The following is a 10,965-nucleotide window of genomic DNA, read 5'->3' as shown; positions in this document are numbered from 1 at the left end:
GAAGTCCTCACAGAATGCGCGGTGGGTTATGGTGAATTCCGCTCGCAGATCTCGAGCGCTCCAAAAGCGCTCCATTTGGAGCGCGCATATTCCGCTTGCAGATTTGGCTCAAGTTGGTCATCTTCCGCTCGTAGATCTCTGGCAGCGCCCGCTCCACGGAGCGCCCCAAACTCCGCCGAACTTGCTCTGCGGGGTTTCACAGATCTCTCCGGAAGTTGACAGAGCGGCCCACGTGATTTCCGTCTAAATCGGCGGTGCGCATGCGCGGCGAGGTTGGAGAGATCGGCGGACCGGTCGGGTCGGAGTTGGATCTGTTCTGGTGCGTCGGTTGTTTACTCTGGGATTGTGACGGCTCCAACGCTTCTACTTCGCGTAGATCAGGGATAAAAAGCCGGGAATGTGGAGCGAGGCAAATCGTAAGCGCTGACTCTGTGATCGCGAGAGGAAGAACGACAAAAGGAAGGACAGAAAAGCCGGAGGCAGACGCAAGGTTAGGCCTATTCATTCTGCAGCCAGTGATTGTTTACCTTTTTGCACTGCATTCCGTCGGCGTTTTCCCGTGAAATAAAGCAAGAAGTGGTTAGGCAACGACTGCGCAAGTGATGGTTTGTTACCTCTGTGTTTATTAAAGTCGTACTAGAAATCTGAACTCCACCGCTGGCAATCGCTGTCCGTGCCCCGCCGCTTCGAGGCGGCCGAAAGGTATGTGACGGTGCCGAACGCGGACGTCTTCGTTATTTGTGACATGGGCGCCGTAGTACGTATAATTTCGCCCGGCCTGTGTCGCGTGTTACTTCTGCAGCTACGCAGTGACAGTCGTCACTGGTCGTCGGAAAGATCAGCCGGCTGAGGCGTTGAGGGGACTGGTCAAGTTCGAGCAGCGGCCATTTTGTACGGCGGAGGGAGAAGGGGTGGGGGAAGGGGTGTGGGGGAGGTCGCTCCAAAAATGCAAGTTTATCTTCCCCTCGTCGATTCGGAGCGGGTCCCACGGAGCGGAATTTTGCCTCCCTCGCGGATTTTGGAAAGCGCTCCAGATCTACGAGTGGAATTCACCATTAGTCACTTTGATCCACAGAGCGCTCCAAGCGAATGACGCAGCGCATAACACTGTTTAAATCGAAAACGCGATCTGCGCAGGGCAATATTTCTTTTTCCTGCGCGTGCCCGGCAGGGTTCCTTATGAGCCCTGACCAATTACGAAGTTAAACTGGCCCAGTTTTCTAGCTTAGTACATGACCAAATCTTGTGCGGCGTTTCGAGAATTGGCGTTGCACTAATTGGGTCAAATTGAGCTAAATTCATATTCGAATTATATGCATCACCTAAACATTTGCACGCTTCGTACTAGGGACATGAAGGTCACATTTATGTAAAAATAATTTAAACACTACCTGTTCACTCCATCTTGTGATATGTAACCATTTCGTGACAAGCCTCAAGAGTCTATGCAAAGTTAATGGCAGCGAACATCGAAATCATTACGTGACATTAAAATAACAATTATGCACTCACACAGCATACGAAAGCAGACAATCTGATTATTATATCTAAATATGAAAAATAATAGAACGTATAATCATGACCCATGTTTGCATACTTTTTTTTTAATTGTGGTGCTTTATTATATTGCAGGTTCCAGGAGAAAGATAAACTCATCTGACGGTCCTATTCTCTACAGTGGACATCTTCTATTTTGCAGCTGTCCAAGTCCAGGTGGAGGACCTGTCGGTGGATGTTGGTGGCCTTACCCATGGCTTCAGCCTCATGATCTCTTGGACTTTTGATATTAAATATGCAACAGGGATCAAGTCCACCTTGGCTCTCTTTGAGCGCACGATCCGACTGAAAGAAACACCACTGGAAAGGATTGCCCTGAAGCTTCTTGGCAGGCTACAAGCTTTTACTAATTACTATTTTTTAAGGTTCTGACCTTTCTCAAGTTTTTGGATTTTACAATAAAAATGTGGTTGACAATATTGTTGGCTGACATGACTGGCAGGACTTTTTTTAGATGTCTGGATTATGTGTTTCTAAAATTTTTAGTTAAATTTTGATGCCGGCACGTTGCCCGTGAGTATTATTCTCTTATTCCTGAAACCTCCTCGAAGTGAAACCTCCTTAATGAACTTGACACGCAAAGAATTCAGAACGCTCTCGTATGACAGCTGACCTCAGGAATCGCCCTTCCAGCACACCTGAACAAGCCAGTTAGCTGAGTCTCGGGGTCTGAAAAAGTGTCCTCACTATTTGGAGCTCCGCGAGACCCATGGTGTCCAAAAGCGACCCGAAAAGTGGGGAGTCGCGGAAAACCTCGGGGGTTGTGTATAGTGTCCGACGGCACTCGCAATTATGGGGATCACGCGAGTCTCTAGGCGCAAAAAAGGGCACCAAAAAGCTCCCAATTTAGGGGGGATCAAGTGATTCCCTGAGAGTTCTAAGCGGTACTAAATAATGCCTGAATTTACGGGTGTCACATGAGTACCTGGGTGTAACTAAAGGCGTCAAAAAGCACCCTATTCAGAAGGGATCCGTTGACTCCCTGAGAGTTGAAAGTGGTTCCAAATAATTCATCTAATTAGGGGTGAAACATAAGTACCTGAATGTAACAGAGGGCGCCAAACAGCACCCGAAGTAAGGGGTGTCCGTTGAGGCCCGTGGACTTTGAGGGGGGAGCTAAGTGATCCCGCATTTCCGGGGAGTACTTAAAATCCCCAACTTGAGAGGATGCCACAAACACCCCAGGGGAGTCACATATGGGACACGGTCTAACTCCCCTGAGGGGAGTACCATATACACCCTTTTTTCTTAGAGTGAGATGACCACCCTGGTTACATGGCCATCGAACCTCAAACTTGAGTCAAAGGTGACACCGAGATCTTTCATTTCATCGACACGAGACAGAATTTCGCCGTGGATATTATATAAACAAGAGGTATTATGCGTCTTTCGAGAAAAAGTCATGACCTTTGTTTTAGAACGGTTTAAACAAAGATCATTATCTAAGCACCACTGGAAGAAGGAACATGCGTCTTCCTGAAGCTTAGTGAAATCCTGTGGCGTCACTATTTCCTTGTAGATTTTTATATCATCCGCGTATTGAAGAACCATAGAATTTGAAATAACACGGGAAACATCATTTACAAAAATTTAAAACAAAAGGGGACCTAGGACCGATCCCTGAGGAACACCAGAGCATGTCCTGTACAACGAACATGACGAATTGTTGACACGTACCTATGCGTTTCTGTTGCACAAATAACTCTTCAGCCACTCAAATAATGAGCCACAAACACCGTAGGTGGAAAGCTTGGACAATAGAATCATATGATTAACAACATCAAAAGCCTTACTCAGGTCAAAGTAAATAACGTCTAGCTGACCCCTGTTACAGACCACCCGAGCAGCGGTCGACATAAAAGTTACAAGATTAGTGGTTGTTAATCTGCCAGAGATGAAGCCTTGTTGATTATGAATTATTTTGTTGCGAAACTTAAAAGACAGGAATTGATGAACTACCATTTCAAAAAGCTTAGAAAATGAAGAAAGAAGGGAAATAGGCCGGTAGTTAATATCATCACCATTATTTCCCGACTTCAAAACCGGAACCACAACGGCGGTTTTCCACATTATGGGGAATATTCCAGACTTTAAAGAGTTATTAAATATTGTGGTTAGTATGGGTGTGAACAGTTCATGAAAAGATTTGGCAATTGCTTTGGGTATTCCGTCATGACCAGAAGATAATGTGCCTTTCATTTTCTTAATACAAAGCTCGACACATTCTTCGTCGACATGAATACTTTTCACCATTTCGCTGAACTCAGACGGGTTGAGCGACGCGGTGCATGTGGAGTCCGTACTATCCTTGTAAACTGAGCTAAAATATTCAGCAAACAACTCGGCCACACGCCTCCTATCTCGCCCGATGTCCAAAGGAGTGTCGGACCTAATATTCTTTCCACATCGCGATCTAGCGTATCTCCAGAATTTCTTCGGATTTTTAACCAAATCCGATTCTACTGGAGCATGGTAGGTTTGGCGATCGCGCTTTAAAAGCTTGTTACACTGTTTTCGACAACTCTTGAATTCTGCTTCCCACTCAAAAAGACCACTTTTCTTAAACTTTTTATGAAATAAGTTTTTCTTTTTCAGCAGCATCCTTAATTCACGAGAAAACCAGCTAGGAAAAGAAGATCTATTCTGAGCTCTCAGCGGGATGTACGTATCAGAGCCTCCTGTACAATCCTCGTGAACAGAAAAAACTTGCTCATTGACATCAGTGGATTCAAAAACATATGACCAGTCAACAGCCGAGAGGTGGTGGTACATTCCGACGTAGTCCCCTGCCGACAAGTTATACGACGCTTGCGGCGGAGAGGCATCAGAGGGACTGTGAGTTGGATAAATAAAAATAGAGATCACTACATCAAGCGCGGGGTGGTACATATCCTCAGGAACCATTGACATTTCACTCCAAGCCACACGTACACTGTCCGTATTTGAAAAACATAAATCTAAAGCATTAGCTTGCTTATTAAGAACATTATTGAGCTGCTTCAGATCCAAAAAAAGAAGAGAAGTCTAAAAGATGGTTGCATTTTTGCTTACAATAAAAGTTGTCAGTCAAAACTTTTAGATCAGTTGATGCCTGGGGCGTTAAAGTCCCCCAAAATAATAAGATTGCACCCTTGTAACTCGTTGAGTTGTTCTAAGCCAACGAGACAACGCTGAAAATCATCAGGCGGCATTTGTGGTGGGAGATAGAACAGGCCAATAAGAATACGTTCTTTCTTTGCATACTCAATTTCGAAGAACAAGCTAATAATAATAATAATAATAATAATAATAATAATAATAATAATAATAATAATAATAGTAATAATAATTACTCTAATAGTAATAATAATAATAATAATAATAATGTTTATTTACGCGTGTAGTTCACGTCATAGTGAGGCGGGTCTGTCAAAGCCAGACAAAAGGCTTGTTGGACAAGACCCTGCAGTTTGTGATAAAAAAGCGTCCCCACACACGTTAGCTTCCAAGCTCAACATACATCACAATATAAACGATGATGATCACACAAACACATGCACATACACAGTACAGTTAAAAACTTGCACTTTTAGATCGGAGCATTTGCTTCAGTGTGTTTAGTGAGTCCACAGTGTAAACATCGTCCGGTAGGCTATTAAATATATAGGGAACATTAAAAATTCCGAATTCTTTTTCCGTATTTTGTCACTACAAAAGGCATTTCATAGCGCTCGGTGTGTCGAAACGATTTAGATACGACATGAGGTACTCTGAAATTATCACACCAAAAGTGTTTCAATACAACGGTCTGAACCAATAAAGAGTGGAACAATGGCAAGCCCAAGACTGCTATGATCTCTTCTTCAGTTTGCGATATAGAACCATAAACAATGCTTTTAAATATTCCTTTTAAGACTGAGTCTATTTTTTGACCCCATCGTCCTGGGCTGTGACCAAAAATAGTTATTCCGTAACGCAAAACACTGTATGCCAAAGCGTGAGCTATTGTCTTTTTCGTTGAATAAGGTATTAAAGATCTGGTATTGTACAGTAAACAAGATACATAATAATAATAATAATAATAATAATAATAATAATAATATTACATAATAATAATAATTTTCGTTTCATTTTCATTTCATTTACTTAGATACCTTCATAACACTATAAGGTGACGGGTCGGTCGAAGCCAGTAGAGGCTTGAAGGACAGAACCCAGCAAATGGAATGTCACAGATAGCACAGAAGTCCATACAGCACACATTTAAAACATGTATCGCACTATATGAGAAACAGAAAATAATCACCTCACAATATCCCAGCAAATATATTAGATACAAAATATCACACAACCATATATTATTGAAATTGTACAATGAATTAAAGCGTAAAACTGTTCAATAGATTTTTCAATTTTCTTATATTTATAATAAGAGCGCTCTCGCTTACCATATCTTGTGAAACACCGGAAGATTATGAAGCGATCATAGGTACGTAAATCTCTGCGGGGCACAAAGGGATGTTTAAATTCGCTACACCAGAAATGAGAAAGCACAACACATTAAAAAAAAAATTGAATGGAAGTTAGGCAGCTGTAGAGCCTCAAAGATGTCAGCTTCTGGTGCAAGATCATAATGATAACCGACGGAATTCCTAACGATGCGGTCAATTTTAGTTTGCCATATTTCTTCACAGTTACAAAATAATGTGATGCCATACCTTAGTATACTATAAGCAGGGGCAGTAGCAATTGATTATCTAACGGCAAATGGCATAAACACCCTATTATTGTAAAGCAAGCAGCACACGCTGCGAAGCTTGCCAGAAACATGGGTTAAATGCGTTGAGCACGACAAATCTGAATCAAAGAATATGCCTAAGTGCTTAACAGTGTAAACATATTTCAGGGAGCTACATGTACAATCAAGGCAGCTGGATCTGTGTAACACAAAGGATGAGTCCAATTCTGCACTCTTCAGCGGATTCCTGAAGCAGACAAGTCTGGTTTTGGACGTGTTAATAATAATATAATTGTCATAAAACCAGTCCACTAGACGTGCAGAATCATGTTGCAATAACTGCACAGCTTGGTGGTAATTAATGTGACTAGAGACAAGTAAAGTATCATCAGCATACTGAAAAATTGTGCAACTAAGGAGCCTTGTTGAGATATCATTAACAAAAGATTAAATAACAATGGAGACAAAGCCGATCCCTGGGGCACACCGGCTTTTAGCATCAGCCGAGCACTTTTGAAATTTCCTATAGACACGATTTGGGAGCGGTCAAGAAAGAAATTTTCAAGCAATGCAATAAATGGTCCACGGAAACTGTAATTCTGCAATTTAAAAAAGAAGCATCTTATGACTGACTGTGTCAAAGGCCTTGGCGACATCAAGAAAAATTGCACATGAACATAAGTTTCGATCAAAAGCACTGTGTAGTAGGTCAGAAAAATCTTCCAGCAGTGGTTGAGTACCCTTTCCAGCAACAAAACCATACTGGTTAGGCGACAGGATGTTGGAAGTTTCAATGAAGCTGGACATTACAAGATACAAATGCTTTTCCAAAATCTCTCCAATGCAAGGTAATACAGAAATAGGGCGATAGCATTCAGGCTTGTTAGGCGATCCTCCCTTGAAAACCGGCTTCACAAGTGCGGTTTTGAGTTCAATTGGGATGACACGAGACACCAAGAACTCATTTATCATGATGAGAAGTACGTGCTGAACATCTCCAAAGTTTCGGCAGAGATCATTAATACGAATTGTATCAACACCAGGAGATTTATTGCGTTTTAAAGAGAACAAAATGGAGTGTAATTGTTCTATCGTGAGAAGAGGAAGAAACGCTGAGTTTGATACACTAATACTTGCACTCGAGGTAAGCGGTTTGAAATCAGTCTCGCGCAAAGCCCGATGACGCTGCAAAAAGTTTGTTAAAGTCGTTCACTACTGATTGCAGATCTGTGCCGAAGTGTTTTTGAAGAGAGTCAAGAAGCGAAGCCTTTTTTCCGCGCCCTGTAAAATAATTAATCAACTTCCATGTTTCACGTGGATTCGATCTTGCCTCAAAGAATCTTCGCTGAAAGTAGCATCGTTTGGCAGACCGTATAATTGCATTAGCTTTGTTCCGAGCGCTTTGATACTCTGCTTTTAACTGCAAATGGTTTGGTGAACGACGGGAACGTGACCACAACGTATCTTTTTCTTTGATTGCAGTCACAATATCAGAATTAAACCATGGCTTATAAGACCGTCGTTTGAAATTTAGCTTTTTCTTGGCGGCACAATGAAAGGATTTAAAAACCTCGACGAAAGCTTTATAAACATTGGAAGGTTCTATGGACACCAAGAGTACGTTCCAGTCAAAGGCAGCGACCAAAGCATCGAATTTTACCGCATCCGTAATTGAAATACACGAACAATCGCGCCTGGTTCCTTGCTCTTCGGGTACCTGAGCGTCTAAACGACATCCAACAAAGTAATGATCGGATAGTTTCTGAGTAATTACGGCGGATTTTACAAAGATATCCGGAGCACGAATATTGGTATGGTCAATACAGGAAACTACTAATTTTTCAACCAAACGTTCTTCTCTTATGGGTAAGGTGATATTTTCAATGCCATATTTTGAGAGTAGAGTCAGATAATCACAAACTATCGATTTATTAGGTTTAAGTGTATCAATATTTAAATCGCCAATGACGCAAAATTGTCCTTCCGAACGAAACTGGTTAAGCACAGCATCTAGTTCAGCAAGAAAGAGAGAAACATTTTCTGAGGGAGGCCTGTAAACCGCTAACAAAAATAAAGAAAAACCTGACAAAGAAATTTCAACAGCCAGTATTTCTGCATGTACAAGAGATATGCTCAGAGGTGATAGTAACCATTTATTTTTAACGAGAATAGCAATCCCACCACCTCTACCAAGATCACGGGTGTAAAATGACTCCTTATATCCAACGAGAATAAATTGATTGCATTGCAAAGATGACACACCAATTTCAGTTAGAACGAAAACATCTATCGACGCAATAAAGGTATTAATTACTGCACGAAACTCATCCCAGTGTTTAAGCAAACTTCGAATATTTGAATGAATAAGTGTTAAAGAGTTATTAGAAAGAGGACCCAAAAAGCTGAATAAATGAACTAATGTCTGGAACAGAACAACAAGTTGTCATGTTTTACACCAGTAGCAGAAGGTCGTTTTTTGTGTTGATTCGAATGGCTGGCGCGCCTTCGGCTTTCCTAGCAAAAATCTTGGAGTTCTTGGTCCACACAAAACGGTATCCTTTTTCTTTGGTTCCCGTCCTCGCCAGCCAAAAAAGCTTCTTATTCGCAGATGTAAGGTTGTCGTTGAAGAATAACTTCGGTTGGTTTTCTGACTGGCACAGCCTGTGGAGTCTACCACGTGCCGCCACACAAGCGTCTTTTAGGGTGACAGAGGCGAAGCGAATCAAAATAACCGGAACTGAGTCCGGCTTTTTGGTCAGACGGTGAATTGCCAGGATACTTGACTACTGAGGTGTTGGAAGGTTAAGTGGCCTAGCGAGATCGCTTATGACCTTCATTAGATCCTCACCATAAGAGAGCGGAAGACCATGCAGTTCCATGTTGGAACGACGGCCGTATTGTTGCATGTCATTAAGCTCGTCTTTCAGTCTCTCAATGGTCTCCGACTGCTCTCTCATTGTTGCCTTAACCGTGTTAACCTCCTGTTGAAGTTCTTTAACTGCTTCCTCGTTTGTCATAGCCAGAGCGAGCACGGAATCGTACTTCAAGCTAAAAGAGTCAACGGTCGTTTATAATCCTTGGACCGTGTTGCGAAGCTCTTCGACAGCTGGTTTTAAGGCCAACAACTGATCAAACTTAGATGGAAGAGGCAACAGCGTCTCCACACTTGTCCTCAATGAAAGGAGCTGGTTAAGAGTGGCATTGATTGATGCCAGCTGACTGCTGAAAGGTGCGTAATTTACAATCTCCTCCCTGCTGCTGTCGGTACGGAAGGAGTCATCTACTGAAACGTCACCGCTAAGATAGGATGGTCTGAGGGTGGCGCCGGTACGGCAGGTGGAACACTTCCAAGTGTCTCGCCTGACAGCGCCCATCCCCGCGTACGTCCCATCTGCGACGCCGGAACAGGACTTACCAAGATGGTAACTCCTTCGGCAAGACGCACACGTCAGGGATCTGCCATCTGCCGGCAGAGCGCGAGCACATTTGGCACAATCCATTATTAGAAAAGGCGAGTACACAGCGGTAAGGCAACACAGACACCAGTCAATACGCACTTCTCGAACAAGTGTAGAACAAGATGAGTCAAGGTTGTATACGAACACTCCACGTGGAAGTTTAGTGCTGAGCTCGAGCGCAGTTACCCACCCGTGAAACTGCACGACACAGAGAATCAATAGGTGATACCTGAAGGAACGGGCTTGCGGTCCTCATAGATCCTGCCAGCCGTAATCAGAACGATTGCCGTACTTCTCACCGCCATATCTTCTTGTCACTTAGGTCGAACTCGGGCGTGAAGCTTCAACAAGAAGAGTTCCAGTCGGAGAGAACTGCCGTAAAGCTTGACGCCAAGGGATGTGGTGGATGCTTGCCTGTGAAGTCGATGGTCAGATCAAGACGATAGGGGCCTTGGCGTGGGAAATGACTGACCTCGGAGTGACACGGTGCTTGATAAGCAGCATGGATAGCTTGCCCGTCGTAATGATGCTTTAGAAGTATTAATTACAGGGGGAAATATGAAGAGCTCTTGATGCGAACGACCGCCCTGTTGGACTTCGTCTTCTTCTTTCTCTAATGCAGGTTCGTCAAAGCCATCGAGGTCTTGTAATAATAATAATAATAATAATAATAATAGGAATAATAATAATAATAATAATAATAATAATAATAATAATAATAATAATACCTTTATTTCCATGAAATGATGGGGGGGCCCACAGGAAAAAGCTGCAGTAGGCAGCTTGACTGGTCCTCGGGCCCCTTACACTGGTGAGCAGCAAGCATGAGGAAATGCACATCTACGGTTGACATTTGTACAGAATAAGGTTCACCCAAGTGCAAAACATAGAATGAAAATAAAAATAACGTACAAAAATATAAGCGCAGGTCCTTGAAAGTTAGACTATAAAAATCAATGTTGTCAGTGCAAAGACTATTTAGTAAATGTGGGAGTGCGAAATTTAGCATTTAATAGCCATATTTTGTTCGTTCCGTGACCATCCTCCAATTCTCTGCGTTGCGGGTAGGATAATTCCAGAAAACACAAGCCCCTTTTTTCACCTTTAAAACTAGTACCGAGTCTGTACTGATATACTTTATAAATGTTAATTATTTCACAGTTTTTAAATAAATCGTCAGAATGAAAGTCATATGGCACATTACATATTCCTCTCAATATTTTGTTTCTGCTG

General features: G+C 42.5%; 1 pseudogene; it reads right to left on the bottom strand.

Annotated features, from left to right (window-relative positions):
- Positions 1-1,665: 1,665 nt before the first annotated feature.
- On the bottom strand, positions 1,666-10,037 carry LOC120836929 (annotated as a pseudogene).
- Between the last annotated feature and the right edge of the window lie 928 nt (positions 10,038-10,965).

The sequence above is a fragment of the Ixodes scapularis genome, unplaced genomic scaffold (assembly GCF_016920785.2).
Source record: "Ixodes scapularis isolate PalLabHiFi unplaced genomic scaffold, ASM1692078v2 PGA_scaffold3__209_contigs__length_174095766, whole genome shotgun sequence".
In the NCBI taxonomy this organism is placed as follows: domain Eukaryota; kingdom Metazoa; phylum Arthropoda; class Arachnida; order Ixodida; family Ixodidae; genus Ixodes; species Ixodes scapularis.
The sequence above is the reverse complement of the archived record's forward strand: the minus strand, read 5'-3'. Positions and strand labels throughout refer to the sequence as shown.